This window comes from Musca domestica, unplaced genomic scaffold (assembly GCF_030504385.1).
Source record: "Musca domestica strain aabys unplaced genomic scaffold, Musca_domestica.polishedcontigs.V.1.1 16, whole genome shotgun sequence".
NCBI lineage: Eukaryota > Metazoa > Arthropoda > Insecta > Diptera > Muscidae > Musca > Musca domestica.
The window spans coordinates 11,957,871-11,975,061 of record NW_026712219.1 but is presented as its reverse complement, the minus strand read 5'-3'; the positions used below and the strand labels follow the sequence as shown (position 1 = coordinate 11,975,061).

Genomic DNA, 17,191 nt, shown 5'->3' with positions numbered 1-17,191 from the left:
TTCTCCAGCGAATGCCAACCTTAGCTTGAATCGCGTTTATTTTTTGTTGGTATTCAATGAGCGCCATTCAATAAACAACACACAATCGTGCTCCATACACACACACTGACATACAGAAACACAAAAACCCCCCACTGAATTCCAGCTTAAATGGTGAAAGATATCTAAGCCCAAGTTTATGGCTCTCGTGAGAATTATCGAGGATGAATTTGAAATGGTTGATCGATATGGAGTTGCCAGATAGATACTTTTTTTGAATTATTGAAATTCATGGATTGATGGCTTGAGAAATTATTCTGGAGGCACTTTAGAGATAACAGGTAAAAAATCTTATACCCTCCACCATTCGAAAGGAACTTGAAAAAATAAAAAATCCTTGGAAAAATACCGCTCAAATGAAAACCGTTATATGGGGGACATACGTGGACCTGCATAAGTAATTTTTTGTCATGGCCTGTAGTAATTATTCCGAACTTCAAATACGAAATTCGAAACAATTCCGGTGAATAATGTCGCTAATACCATCAAAATACCGAATAAAGGGAATTACCGTTGTATGGGGGCTATACTAAAGCGTGACGTAAGACAATTTCCCCTCATAGGTTGTAGTACCCATTACGAACTCTAAATACGAACTTTGACGCAATTCCGGTGAATAATGTCGCGAAAATCCTGGAAAAATTGAATATGTCGGGGAAGCGATATATGAGTCCTATACTAAAACGCAGACCTTTATATACAAATTTTTTCAGGGTGTAAAGTACTCAGAGGAAACTCCTTGTGTAGAATTTCAGACAATTCCACTAAAAAATGTGGTTAAAATCATCAAAATACCGAATATCGGGGGTACCGTTATGTGGGGGATATACGATACCGTGGACCTATATACAATAGACAATACTCTTTCAGGGGGTTAAGTACTCACAGAGTACTCCTTGTGTAGAATTTCAGGTAAGTACATTTAAAAAGAAGTAAAAAAACATTAAATTCGGCCGGGCCGAAGTTTTAAAACCCTCCACCTTAGGGCAATAGAAACATTAGGACACATTATGACCTACAAATACCAATTCTCAGACAAATCCGTGATAAATGTGGCAAAAATCATCAAAATACCGAATATCGGGAGGTACCGGACTGATGCATGCAATGTTTCGCTAGAACCCATTATGACCAACAAATACCAATATTTAGACAAATCCATAAAAAATGTGGACAAATCCATAATCAAAATACCGAATATCAGGGGTACCGTTATATGGGGGCCACACGATATCGTGGACCGATATAGCCCATCTTCAAACTTGACCTGCATGCAGACAAAAGACAGATCGGATCAAAATTTACGGTACCGGTCGAAATTATGACCAGATTCTCACGAAATTTGGCATGGAGATAGGGTCAGCCTATTGTTGTTGGAGATGATCGCAAAATATTTAGAGGCTGCACTAAAACGGAGCTTTTTGCTGTCGCTCTTTAGCTCACAATTATAAATCGATCGAAACGTAATTTTGCGTTGGATTACGTTTTAGGACAGGGTAGAAGCCTACAATCTTGAATCGTCCACGGATAATCTTTAGCGGGGAAAATAGACTATACTTTTGTGTGTGGAAACTTCCCAAATTTCCATTCGGCGAATATTTCTGATGAGAATAAAATTATAATGCGATTTAGCGATGTCCGTCCATCCTTTCGTCCATCTGCCCGTTCAAATCACGACAGGGTTCACATTATTTTATCTAGAACTTTGAAATTTGACACGAAGATTCATACCACGTTTTTTACGCTTGGGTATAGCCCAGGTTCTCGGTATTTCGATTTCTTACCAAATCAGCTAAAACTTGATATTGGGGGTTTTGGTAGGTCTGTTCTCTGCAAATCTGGTCCACTTATGGTACTTATCTATAACGCCCATATAATACTACCTGCGAATATTCGATAATTTTAGACACATTTTCACGATTTTTTTTATATCTGAGCCATGTAGTTACAGAGGGTATATATCATTTGATTCGGCCTAAACGCGCCTCATCGAAATAACGGTTTTAGACCTTTAGTCTTTCTGGCCCAAATCCGTTTCAGGACATTTGGAGTTGACCTGGCGTTTTCCGTCGGCCCATCTGTCTGGCCGGTGCGCTTGATAACTCTCGAAGGGTGTATCCAATTTGATCCAAACTTGGTACATCGTTATATTTTTGTCAAATTTAGATCAAGTACGGAGATAAGCAATAGGTCATGTGTGAATTTGGAATATATCGGACCGCTCATTCCCGTGCCTCCTCCAAAGTGGCTCAAAATTTTAAATATCCATGTAGCGAAGTGTGTATCCGTTCACTTTCAAACTCGGCACATTCGAATATTTCTACTAAAACAATATTAGATGTTAGAATGGAATATATCGGATCACTACTTCTGGCATCTCCACCAGAAATCGTTCACATTTTGAATAGTTATTACTCTTATAAAATTCAAAAGAGGCATTCTCTTCTCTTCAAGGCCTGGTGGGAAGGTTGTAAATATAGATTTATGCTTTTCCCACTCTTTCCACAAACGTTTTGGAGGCAGCGAATTTTTTTTTGGAGTTTGGAGTATCAGCTGTAGTATTTAGTTGCATTGATATCGTAAAATGGCCTATCCCCACACCAAATACCAACTCCTCTGATCTGGCAACTTTACACTCATTAAGAAACCAAAGTAGAAAAAAAAAACGAACAAGAACATCAGCGTGGCTTGGCGAAAACAGAAGAAGAAAAAAATCGCGCACTGCAACTCATTTGTTTGGTATGACAGCGATCTCTAAGAAAGGCAATCCCACAACGACTCGAACTGATGACGATGGAAAAGAAACGTGAAGCACACACATGGCGGACACACCAACAAAACAAACGAGTCTCCCAAAAGAATGTGGTCGTAGTATCCAGTTTTGTAACGTGTGGCATAAACGAAACAAAATCAGCAGCAGCAGCAACAACAACAAAATGACGGCAGCACGAGCTCTAGAGTTGGAGCGGCCAGCATCAACAACACATTCAACAAAAGCTTGTTTTCATGGCACAGCATAAAATCGTACGAAGAACAACAAAAAAACAACTAAAACGCCAACAGCAAACTACAAAAACAAATCAACTCGTTCGCTATGACGCTGCTATTAAAATGAAATTGAAAAAATACACGAAGAGGAAAAACACACACACACAAGAAAACGTTGACAAGAAATACCACAAAAGAAGAAAAAAACATTGCAGCTCAATTTTGATTCGATTTTCAAACCGGTATTGAAGACGCAGGAAAAAAAACATAAACGCTGAGCATAAACGGCGAAAAATGAAGCCGATGTTGGGACGTGAGTAGGCTGCCGTTTCGCGGTAAAGTTTTCATACCACACTAGAGTTGTTTAAAACCTGGCCAATGTAAAATATTTATTAAATAGAATACATATAGAACTTCAAAGGTCTGGTATTTGTAGAACACATAATGAAGATCTGCCAAAACACTTACTTAGGAATGTTCCCCTGCAATCTCGAGAAACATTATTATACGTATTACAGTTTTTATATTCTGTCGGGGGCGAAATGTTTTGGAGATACTATCCCAAGAATCCTTTTATATAAGGGGAGAATATTGATGCCAGTTCTAAAGTAATTAAAAATCTCACTCCTTTCTTTGTTTTTTATACCCTCCACCATACTATGGAGGGTATATTAATTTTGTCATTCTCGAAATACTCATGTCAGACCCAACAAAGTATATATATTCTTGATCAGCGTTAAATTCTAAGACGATTTAGCCATGTCCGTCTGTGTCTGTCTGTCTGTTGAAATAACGCTATCTTTCGAACGAATTAAGATAGAAGGCCAACATTTTGCACACATGTTTATTTTGCCAGAAGGCAGGTTAAGTTCGAAAATGGACCATGTAGGTCCCCGTTTTCATATAGCCCCCATATAACGGTACCTCCCGATATTCGGTATTTTGATGATTTTAGCGACATTATTCCCCGGAATTGTTTCAAATTTGGTATTTGAATTTCAAAATGGATACTACAGCCTGAGACAGAAAATTGTCTGTGCAAGTCCACGTCCTCGTATAGCCGCCATATAACGGTACCTCCCGATATTCGGTATTTTGATGATTTTAGCCACATTATTCACCGGAATTGTCTCAAATTTGGTGTTTGAAGTTCGAAATAGATACTACAGCCTGGGGCAGAAAATTGTCTATGCAGATTCACGTCTTCGTATAGCTCCCATATAACGGTACCTCCTAATATTCGGTATTTTGATGATAGCGCCATTATTCAACATAGTAGTTTCAAATTATGTATTTAGAGTTTGTAATGGGAACTACAGTCTGTGACAGAAAATTGTGCATGCAGGTCCAGGCCTTCGTATAGGCCCCATACATCAGTACCTCCCTATATTCGGTATTTTGACGATTTTAGGTACAATACCCATCGAAATTGTTTGAGATGTGGTAGTTGAAGTGACCGAAAATTGTCTGTGACAGAAAATTATCTATGCAGGTCCAGGTCTTCGCACAGCTCCGATATAACAGTACCACTCTGAATACGATATTTTGATGATCTGTTGATTTCAAGTTTCGAATTTGAATACAGGGTTGCCCATATTCGACGGACCCATCTGGCAACGCCATAACTTTTGACAGATATGTTACATCGCTTAATGACATACCGCATTTGAAGCGTCAGTCCAAGCAGATTTTTACCATGAAACAATACACGCCACGCGAGCGCTCTGAAATTTACATTCAACAGATTAAGGCAATTGTGAAAACTCAACGTGCTTTTAAAACATTAAAAAATGTGAGAAGTGCGCCTTCTAAGAACACCATTAAGCGTTTATACGAAAAATTTTCAACTGGTAAGGCTCTTTCTAATCCGAAGAGGCCATATAAAAGTCGACCAAGGCGATCGGCCGAGAATATCGCTGCCGTACGAGCCAGTGTTGAGAGGTCCCCAAGAACATCCCAAAAACGCCGTTCTCAGCAGTTGGGTATGGCTCGGTCTACTTTACAACGGATTATTCGCATTGATTTGCATTTGTTCCCGTGCAAAATTCAATTGACGCAAAGAATGTTGCCTGCGGACAAGCCTCGTCGATTGGAATGGGACCAAAGGTCCGTCGAATATGGGCAACCCTGTATGGTAATGGGTTATAGCAAACAATGCCTATGTAGGTCCACGTCGTATAGACCCCAATATAACAGCTATATCCGGTATTTTTAAAATTTTAACAGCATTTTTTTAGGATTTTATTTTTTGAAAATTTACAAATTCGTTCTAAATGGTAGAGGGTATTCAAAGTTCGGCCCGGCCTAACTTAAAGCTTTTTTACTTGTTTCTTTTCATTTGATTCCTATAGGCCATATTTCCAAGACCTAAGCTGTGAGTACAAAAACAGCTTGAATTCTTCGCTTGGCATATTTTGTAACATATCATCCTATATTCCAGAGTCGCACTAGAATCCTGCCGTCGTTTTCCCTCACAATTTGGCATTCAAAGGCCTCGCCATAATTCCAAGCTGCTTATGTGCCCTCGCCTTTTATTCTATGTCTCTTTTACTAGCGCTTTAGATAGTTTTGTTTTAATGGACTAGTTCAATCAAAAGGACTGAACTAGATGGAGAGTTCAGGGAAATGAGCTAGATTTTACAACTCAACTATTTATTATTTCCCATCTATTGAAGAAAAAATCTTCCTAATTCCCAGTCTTCGAAAAATATTTCTCACAGAAATAAAAATAAATAAAAAAAAATAAAAAATGCAACATTTCTGTTCGTTTTTTGTAATTTCATTCACCAATCTGCGAAAGAAACTAAGGCGAAAAAAATCGCTAAAATCTGGTACTCCTGTACGAACGGATGGATGACTTATACCGGCTGCCACACAAAACTGGATAACGATTTTCGAAAAAGGCCACAAAAATAAAACGAAAAACAGAAATCAAAATGAAAATCATTAAAAGAAAAAAAATTAAAACGAGTAATACAAAAATGATGTATAAATGAAACTGGTTGGTTGTTGCAGGCAAACAGAATGTTGTTGCTGTTTGGTTGGAAATGACTGTCGTCTTTTGGTGAAGCAAAAACAACTTTAAAGAGGAGTCTATGGAACGACCTACAGTAACTGAAAAAAAAAAACATAAATTCATTGAAAATTTCGGGAGTTGTTTTTTTCTCTTCATTTTTGTTTCGGCAAATATTTGCTACTCGAAACTCAACTGCAGTCAATTCAAGCGTTAACAAAAATCAATCAACAAGCCCTGACATCTCAATAGTTGTTTGCTGGGAATGTAATGAAACGGAGGAGGGAAAGCGAGAAGTTATTAAAGACCATGTCGTGGAATATTTAAAAATGTTGTTATTTGACAATTATTCATTGTTTATTTCATTGAGATTTGACATTGACCTCATAGTTTCGAGACCATTAGGGTGATGATGGTGATGAATTGTAGTCGAAGATGTCATATTTTTTAAGGCAAGGGAAAACTTATGGCTATGGAGCTACTTCGCACCAAAAAAAAAAAACACTAAAGAAAGTTTTAAAGTCGGGCGGGGCCGACTTTATGATACCCTACAACACTTTGCTAATTTTGTTGAGCTCCGCATAAAAAGTTTTTATGGGAGAATTCAATCATACACTCTTTGATTATAATTATAATTTAAAGTTCAAAGGGCTAAATATGCCGAAGCATTTGTATCTTTTAAATTCGGACTTGTATTGCCCATTTGGTGCACAATTAATTTGAAATCGCATAAAAATATATATGGGTGCTATATCCAAATCGGAACCGATCTCGATAAAATTTGGCAAAGATATTTCTGAGCCGTATTTGATATATTTCCCTAAATAACGTTGATACGGAGTGCATATTACGGCTGTGGGTAACAAATATATATTGGGAGCTATTGCTATATCTGAACCGATCTTAACATACTAGCTTCTAGACTCAATTCGGTCGTAAGTGCCAAATTTCATCCCATTTGGGCAAATATTAGACGTTTGATGCACAATCAAAGATAAATCGGACGAAGTTATATATGGGAGCTATATCCAAATCTGAACCAATCTCGATAAAATTTAGCAAATGTATTTCTGAGCTGTATTTGATATATTTCTCCAAATATTGTTGTTACAGAGTCCATATTGCGGCTGCGGAGGACAAAAATAACAAATCGGATGAACAATATATATGGGAGCAATAGCTATATCTGAACCGATTTCAATCAAATTTGGCATACTTATTTTCAGGTCCAATCTGATCGTACGTGCAAAATTCCATACTATTCGGACACGATATTACACGTTTGGTGCACAATAAAAGGCAAATCGGACGACAATGTATACGGTAGCTATATCTAAATTTTGACCGATTATCTCCAATTTCAATTTGCGTGTCCAATTTACAATCTCTGCAGGGAAAAGTAACCGAATTGCGTTCTCAAATGAAAATCGAAATGACAAACAGTGAACGTATATTGAGAAATGCGAAGGCCTACGAAAAAGTTTTGCTAGCCCAATATGAAGGAACTCTGCAGGTCAAGGATGAAAAATTCGAAGAGAAACATTGGGTGCAGGAAGATTAAGAGCGACATCTGCGAAACCATGTTAGACAAACTCAGTGGAAAATTAGCGGCAAATCGTTGCAGCTGATAGATGACCTGTCCAAACAACTGGCAAATGTTAGAGAGGACCATAATGATGTTCAATTAAAACAAAATCGATGCTTGGATGGAAATTGTGGGAAATGGTGATCCTCACATGAGTTATTAAGTTATTAATTTCCCGCTGCAAGTCCTCATTTTGGGAATGAGATGAGGAATAAAATTCCAATATGGAATCTGTCTTGAACAATGAAACACTCAAAAAGGAAAGATGAAGAAAAGCGCAATGTACAGAAGGCAACAACATTTTCGGCGGATATGGGGAAAATTAGTACAACGACGAATCTAGAGGAAAATAATTAATCGAAGAAGTGGGAAAAGCCGATCAAATTTCTCCGTTTCCGGTTCCTGAAGGGTATGACCAGAGAGAAATCTATAGCAAACCACCGAGGGCCGTGAGAACGGAAGGCGACAAGCCGGAGCTTACCATAAAGCCATTGACAATCATTTCCCACGTGGATGATGACGGTCGGCAACGATAGACTACAAATTCGGTAGCATGGACAATACGGCATATAAAGGTCAGAGAAGTGGCGCTGTTTTCTGAAAGCGGTATCCTATATGAGAAGACGCCTCCTTATCCCTTTCTATCGATGCGCTCAGTGGATAGGCAAGACCACTTCAATGAAAGGACAAGCAGCTCTGCAATGTTGTCCATTCAATATTATAATATATAAGAATATTTGTGTTTTCAGCGATTAGGTTAAGTTAGATTATTGTACCCTCCACCATTCTATAGAGGGTATATTAACTTTGTCATTCCGTTTATAACTCCTCGAAATACTCATGTCAGACCCAACAACGTATATATATTCTATATCAGCGTAAAATTCTTAGTCAATTTAGATATGTCCGTCTGTTTGTCCATCCGTCTGTCTGTCCTTCCGTCTTTCTGTTGTAATCACGCTATCTTTCGAATGAATTGAAATCGAAGGCTAAAATTTTGCACACATGTTTATTTTTCCAGTAGGCAGGTTATGTCGTAAATGGGGCATGTAGGCCGGGAGGTACGTTTTCATGTAGCCCCGTATAACGGTACCTCCCGATATTCGGTATTTTGGCGATTTTAGCGACAATATTCACCGGAATTGCTTCAAATTTGGCATTTGAAGTTCGAAATGAATACTACAGCCATGACAGAAAATTGTCTCTGCAGGTCCACGTCTTCGTATAGCCCCCATATAATAATAGTACCTCCCGATACTCGGTATTTTGATGATTTTAGCGAAATTTTTCACCGGAATTGTTTCAAATTTGGTATTTGGAGTTCGTAATGGATACTACAGCCTAAGACAGAAAATTGGCTGTGAAGGTCCACGTCTTCGTATAGCCCTTCTACAACGGTACCTCCCAAAATTCGGTGTTTTAATGATTTTAGTGTCATTTTTCACCGGAGTAGTTTCAAATTACGTATTTAGAGTTCGTAATGGGAAATACAGTCTGTGACAGACAATTGTCTGTGCAGGTCAAGGTCTTCGTATAGACCCCATTTATCAGTACCTCCCTATATTCGGTACTTAGACGATTTTAGGTACAATACTCACCGAAATTGTTTGAGATATAGTATTTGAAGTTCGTAATAGATGCTACAGTCTGTGACACAAAATTGTCTATGCAGGTCCAGGTCTTCGTATAGCTCCGATATAACGGTACCTCCCTATATACGGTATTTTGATGATTTTAGCTACATTATTCACCGTTTATAATAAGGTAGTGACTTATAACAAAAAATGACGTCGTATTGACCCCAATATAACGGCTATATTCGGTATTTCTATGAATTTAACAGAATTTTCACCGGATTTTATTTTTTGAAAATTTCCAAATTCGTTCCAAATGGTGGAGGGTATTCAAAGTTCGGCCCGGCCGAACTTACTGCTTTTTTACTTGTTTTTAGTAGTGTTTGAGAAACATATTTTTAAATAAAGGCTAAGAATCGATGCATAATCATTTGTTCCATTCTCGGAAGCTGAGACGGTCAAACATTCACTTTGCCACTCAATGTGAGGCGCATGCTTATGGGAGATCAAATTTTACACGATGTGGATTCATTCTCCGGCATAGAACCAGCGGTAAAAGTACAAACTTTTATTTTCCAATCTTTTCCTCTTCTCTATTCTATTTTCTTTGATTAAGGATAAGCAGGTCTCCAAGTCCTCTAACCTATACTTATATATATGTATTCATATAAATGTATATTTATTGTACCTAAATTCTGTGCAAAAAAATTCATTTTTGCCTTTTTTTGAGACGAAGATCATTGGATGGCGGATATTTTATTACAATAATACTAGCATTGAATAAGAGAATATATGACTCACTACTGGTGAAAGGCTTTACGATTCATTCACCATATCTTTTTTTTAGAAAGAGGACCCCCCGAATTTTTTCGTCAATGAGGACATTGTACAGGGTTGCCCATATTCGACGGACCCATGTTTTTTTTTTTTTTTTTTTTTTTAATCAAAGAAAAAAATAAAAATTTGACGGTTGGCAATGCATTTTCCATCGTTTTTGCCAACATTTCGGCCGGAATAGCGGCTACTTCTTCACGAATGTTGTCCTTGAGCTCTTCTACGGTCCTTGGCTTGTTAACGTAAACCTTTGACTTCAAATATCCCCACAAGAAGAAGTCAGGCGGCGTCAAATCGGGTGAACGCAGTGGCCATTCCAAATCACCACTTTTTGACATCAAACGGCCCGGAGACAAATTGTTCAGAAAATCGATTGTTATGTGACTTGTGTGCGGTGGAGCGCCGTCTTGTTGAAACCAGAACTGCCTCATACGCTTTCGACGAATAATTGGCATCTCAAAATTGGTCATCATGTCGCGATAACGCTCCTGATTGATGGTAACAGCATGGCCATTTTCATTTTGGAAGAAAAACGGCCCAATGACCGTTTTCGCACTAATACCGCACCAAACTGTGACTTTTTCGTCATGAAGAGGCACTTCTTGAATCTCCTGAGGATTTTCAGTGGTGTAAAAACGGCAATTTTGCTTATTTACGGTCCCATTCAATGTGAAATGGGCTTCATCGGACATGATAATTTTGTTCCAAAATTGCTCGTCATCTTCGGCCATTTCGATGACTCTTTGGGCCCGTTCCAATCGACGAGGCTTGTCCGCAGGCAACATTATTTGCGTCAATTGAATTTTGTACGGGAACAAATGCAAATCAATGCGAATAATCCGTTGTAAAGTGGACCGAGCCATGCCCAACTGCTGAGAACGGCGTTTTTGGGATGTTCTTGGGGACCTCTCCACATTGGCTCGTACGGCAGCGATATTCTCGGCCGATCGCCTTGGTCGACTTTTATATGGCCTCTTCGGATTAGAAAGAGCCTTACCAGTCGAAAAATTTTCGTATAAACGCTTTATGGTGTTCTTAGAAGGCGCACTTCTCACATTTTTTAATGTTTTAAAAGCACGTCGAGTTTTAACAGTTGACTTTTTGTAAATTTCAACTATTATTGGTTCATGGTAAAAATCTGCTTGGACTGACGCTTCAAACGCGGTATGTCATTAAGCGATGTGACATCTCTGTCAAAAGTTACGGCGTTGCCAGATGGGTCCGTCGAATATGGGCAACCCTGTACTACTGCTTCCCATGAATGAAAAAAATATAGACCCCCGACATCAAATCCAATAGCCTCTTCAATGAACAATATTGCAGACATCCAGTAATTGGACACACACACGATAGTCTGTTGCCATGGTGACGGCGATTGGTTTTGTTGAAATGTTTTTTTTTACTTTATTTTATTTAAATTCTAAAAGTTAAAATTACTTACATCAAAAAAAAAAAAAAAAAAAACGCACACACTCTAAACATTACGGCTGAATGACTTCCATTTCATGTTAGCAACAAATGACAAAAAACAAAAGCAACAACAAAAACTTCGATCACATCATTGCCATTCGAACCATCAACAACATCCATTGTCGCTTAACAAACATCATAATCAATGGACATCGAACATTATTGACATGGACAATGGAACGACATAATGGAAATACGTCTAAGTATGGCCCAACCATGGCGATGATGCAGAACATCATCATGACGTTTCGGGGATGATCGTTATTGTTGGTAACAATCTTGATTACAGTTGCCAGTTGTCGTAATTGTCATGTTATTATTCGATTTCAATAGCTTTAGACATTTTACAGGAAAAAAAAAAAAAACGAAAAAATTACTCTTTCATTTCAAAACTCTCATTTTGATCAATATAAGCTTTGACATGATAAAGCATTTTGGGCTCTGCTCTGGGTTAAAGAGATCAAATGGACATCGAGAATTGGAGTGGCAAATGAGAATGGGATAGGTATGCCTCATTAAGCAGGGGACGTAAATGATACATGGGGTACATAAAATGTTGAGGAGGTACTAGAAATTGCGAGAAATATACTAATAATATAAAGGGTGAGATGAAAAAACTGCAACCAATTTCAGACTGCTGTCATTTCTAAGCCACTCATCCGACAGCTGTTAAAATTATTTCAGCGACAGCTCATTATATTGTTTACAAGCGTACAAAAGCATTTTTGGTGAGAATTTTCCAGAATAAAAGTTATTCGTGATGGAATTCAAGCGTGATTTCTTCATATTTGGCTGGAAAACAACAAGTGGCTATCGTTAGAGCACTCCAGCATTAAAATGTGAATAAATCTTTTGTGTCTTTTGTGGCAGCGTAGCCCGACGTCAAGGAAGTGGACGGAAGAAAACAGCAACATCAGCAGAAATAGTTCAAATAGTAAAGAAGAGACTAGATCGAAATTCGTGTCGCAGTGGCCAAAAAATGACTCGTTAGCTGAACATATCGCAATATTCCATTCGGCAAATATTGGAAAATTAACTCGGGGTAAAGCCATAGAAATTTCAACAAGTAAAAAAGCAGTAAGTTCGGCCGGGCCGAACTTTGAATACCCTCCACCATTTGGAACGAATTAGAATATTTTCAAAAAAAAAAAAAAAAAAAAAAATAGGCAATACCACAGGCACAAATAGGCAGGCAATACCATAGGAAAATATGGCTAAAATCATCAAAATACCGAATATCGGGGGTACCGTTATATGGGGGATATACGATATCGTTAAACTATATAGAGAATTCTCTGTCAGGGGGTAGTGCTCACAAAGAACCTCTGGTGTACAATTTCAGACAATTCCGTTGAAAAATGTAACAAAATACCGAATATTGGGGGGTACCGTTATATGGGGGGTATACGATATCGTGGACCTATACAGATAATTCTCTTCCGAGGTATAAAGTACCCACAAGGTACTCCTTGTGTGGATTATCAGAAAATTCCAATGAAAAATGTGGCTAAAATCATCAAAATACCGAATATCGGGGGGTACAGTTATATGGGGGATATACGATATCGTGGACCTATATAGATAATTCTGTGCCGAGGTATAAAGTACCCACAAGGAACTCCATGTGTGGATTTTCAGATAATTCCGTTGAAAAATGTGGGTAAAATCTTCAAAATACCGAATATCGGGAGGTACCGTTATATGGGGGCTATACGATATCGTGGACCGATATAGCCCATCTTCGAACTTGACCTGCCTGCAGACAAAAGAGAGATCTGTGCAAAATTTTAGTTTCCTATATTAATTCGTTTAGACTGTAGTGTAATTACAACAGACGGACAGTCGGACGGACAGGGCTAAATCGTCTTAGAATTTTAAGCTGATCAAGAATATATATACTTTGTTGGGTCTAAAATGATTATTTCGATGAGTTACAAACGGAATGACGAACTTAATATACCCTCCATACAATGTATGGTGGAGGGTATAAAAAGTGCAAGACTTACGCCGCAACAGAAGGAAAATAGACTCAAAAGAGCTAAAGAGATGCTTCGCTTGGCCGAAAGTGGTGAATTTGGTTTTCTCCGATGAGAAAACATTCGTTGTCCAGCAGTTTGTAAACAAGCAAAATGATCGTGTTTACTTGCCAAAGAGGTCAGCTGAAAATGTGCGCCTTCGGTTGGCCAACAGAACTCAAGCGCCGGCCAGGGTGATGGTGTGGGCCGCCATATCAGCCGATGGTCACACTCCGCTTGTATTAATCGACCGTGGCATCAGAATAAATGCCGAATATTATCGCGAAAATATTTTGGAGGGTGTATTAAAGTCTTGGGCACGCAAACATTTTGACCGCAGACCTTGTACATTCCAACAGAACTCAGCACCATCGCACTGCTGAACCTTGTACATTCCAACAGAACTCAGCACCATCGCCACCCAAGAATGGTTACAAAATGAAGTTTCTCGCTTCATTTCCAGCTCACAATGGCCACCAAAATCTCCGGATACCAATCCGTTGGACTATTGTGTCTGGAGTATTTTGGAAAACTAGGTTGGCACTAAAAAATAGCAAAGTGTCGATCACCTCAAGCAAGCGCTTCGCCGGGAATGGGCCAAAATACCGCAGAGCAACATTCGGGCAGCGTGTGACTGTTTCATTGGCCGTTTGTAGGTTATTATTCGTGCCAAAGGTGACCAATTCGAACAAATCTAAACTTATTCTTAAATTTGATGCTATTTCCGACATTTTTTGCTTTCATTCAATAAAATTAAAAAACTAAAAAAGCTGTAAGTTCGGCTAGGCCGAACTTTGAATAACCTCCGCCATTGGTACAAAATCATCAAAATACCAAATATAGGGAGGTACCATGGGGGTTATAAACGTGGATCTGCACAGACCAATTTCTGCCATAGGCTATAGTATCCATTACGAACTTCAAATCCGAAATTTGAAACAATTCTGGTGAATAATGTCGTAAAAATCATAAAAATACTGAATATCGGGGGCTATACGAAGACGTGGCCCTGCACAGACAATTTTCTGCCATAGGCTGTAGTATCCATTACGAACTTCAAATGCGAAAATTGAAACAATTCTGGTGAATAATGTCGCTAAAATCATCAAAATACCGAATGTCGTTATATGGGGGTTATACGAAGACGTGGACCTGCACTAACAATTTTCTTTCTTAGTGTGTAGTATCCATTACGAACTTCAAATCCGAAATTTGAAACAATTCTGGTGAATAATGTCGCAAAAATCATAAAAATACTGAATATCGGGGGCTATACGAAGACGTGGACCTGCACAGACAATTTTCTGCCATAGGCTATAGTATCCATTACGAACTTCAAATACCAAATCTGAGACAATACCGCTAACTAATGTCGCTAAAATCGTCAAAATACCGCATATCGGGAGGTACCGTTATATGGGGGCTGTACGTAGACGTGGACCTACATGGCCCATTTTCAATACCAAAAGTCCTGCAGACATAATACACATTTCAGTACATTTTTATCAACGTCGACATAGAATTTTATGCTGATTAAGAATATATATACTTTGTGGGGTCTAAAATGTATATTTCGAGGTGTTGCAAGCGGAATGGCAAACTTAATATACCCTCCATACTATGCTGGAGGGTAAGAAAAAATGTAAAAATTATGGCGTTTGACTTTGTTTTTAATTTCACCCTATATTAAAATAATAATACATTGGCTGAGGGTATACATCTGTCGGCAAAATCGCTGATACTTTTTAACTTGTTATACAAAATTTTGACCTTCTGTTGGACCAATATAGTCCTCATTCACGCCTGATCCAAGCTTGATAAAAATATTACCATATGCCAAGTTTGAAGAATATCGGATATTCCTTTCGATCAACATAAAATTGTTGGTTTTTTTCCAAAAAGGAGTAGCCGAATATTGTTTATTTTTAAACAGTCAGATACTACGATGTGCCAAGTTTGAGTTTTTCTTGTTTTATCAGAAGAAGTCAATCAATATTGCACATCTCCAACCTAAACCTATTTTGGTAAAAATTATACGATGTACAATGTTTGGACTAAAGTAGATACTCACTTCGAGTGTTATCGTACGTACCAGCCAGCCAGAGAGACCGACACCCCTAGTATATTGTCTCCAGATGTGGCTTATATTGGTCATATTCTGAAAAATATATAATATTGGTATTTTCAAGACTTCTGTAACATTTTTCATCCGAATGAGCTACAATTTTGTATTTTCGATTCGTAACTTGTAAAAATTTTATTGCAAATATTTTGAGTATTCAAAGTTATTGGAACATCGATAAAGCTGTAACCTAATTTTAAGGATCTTTAAGGACAACCTGATCCTGTTTCAAGCATAACTCTCTCGAACGGTCATTATTTATAGCCCACTTTATCTTTAAATCTTCTTATGAAATTATTACAAATGCAATATCATAGCAATGCCAGTTTTACTTTTTCCAATACCGTAGTTAGCCATGGAAACCGGTGTAATTATTGGTGCACGATTTACGAGACTGTCAACAAAATCAACTCAAATTGAAAAAAAAAAAACAAATATTTTTTTAATTTTATTTTTGCCAGCAAATCTCCAACGAAGCATAATTAATCCGCTGAGATCATAAGTCAATTATTTCGAATATTAAATGTTGTCATAAATCAGTGCTTTAGAGATATGTGCTCTGATTTTTTAATCGAAACGACGAATGTTTTCATGGGATATTTTTAAGTCTAACAAGAATTCATTACAAATAAGCCAAGTTAGTTAAATAAATGGAAAACGTTGAATTAAATTTTAAGAATTCAACGGTATATTAAATATTAAATATGAAGAAATAACATAAATGAACTTTGTAATGGCAGTAGATTAATATCAAAACAAGTCAAAAACACATGCTGCCAATTATCAACAAATTCGGGATATATTTGTGACTAAAACACAAAAAAACTTAAATCTGTCGGTGCAGTTATATGGAGGCTATACCAAAACGTGGAGCTATATAGCCCAATTTCAATGCCAAAAGTTCTGCAGATCTAATACAAATCTGAGTAAAATTGTTTCAACCTATTTCATTTTGTTCGAAGCTAGAGTGCTTTCCATAGACGGACAGACGGACAAACATCCCTGAATCGACCGAGAATTTTATGCTGTAAAAGAATATATATATATACTTTGTGGGATAAAACATATATGTTTCGAGATTTTACATACGGGATGAGAAATTTAATATACCATCCATACTATGATGGAGAATAAAAAAAGCTGAGCCTATACAAGTTCATCTATTGTATACACAAATTTTAGAAAAAAAATCTCACTGGACACCAAACGCCTAATTATTGGCCAGAAAACTTCATTTCAATAAACACCGCCTAAAGTTCAGGGTACAACACTATGTAATAACTATTTTAAAGATTCTCCTCATTTTATTTTCTAATAAATTGTCTCTTCTTCTTAAGAAATAGCTATATACAGGGTGAGATGAAAAAACTGCAACCAACTTCAGACTGCTGTCATATCTAAGCCTCTCGTCCGACACCTGTTACAATTATTGCAGCTCATTATATTGGTGAGAATTTTCCAGAAAAAAGTTATTCGTGATGGCATTCAAGCGTCATAGTGTGACCGCAACAGAAAGAAAATAGACTCAAAAGAGCTAAAGAGTTGCTTCGC

General features: G+C 37.7%; 1 protein-coding gene across 2 annotated transcripts in view; it reads right to left on the bottom strand.

Moving 5' to 3' along the window:
• LOC101891715 (apoptosis-stimulating of p53 protein 1) overlaps positions 1–17,191 on the bottom strand; it is a 348,817-nt gene that overhangs the window by 313,032 nt on the left and 18,594 nt on the right. The gene's annotated exons all lie outside the window — the stretch shown is intronic.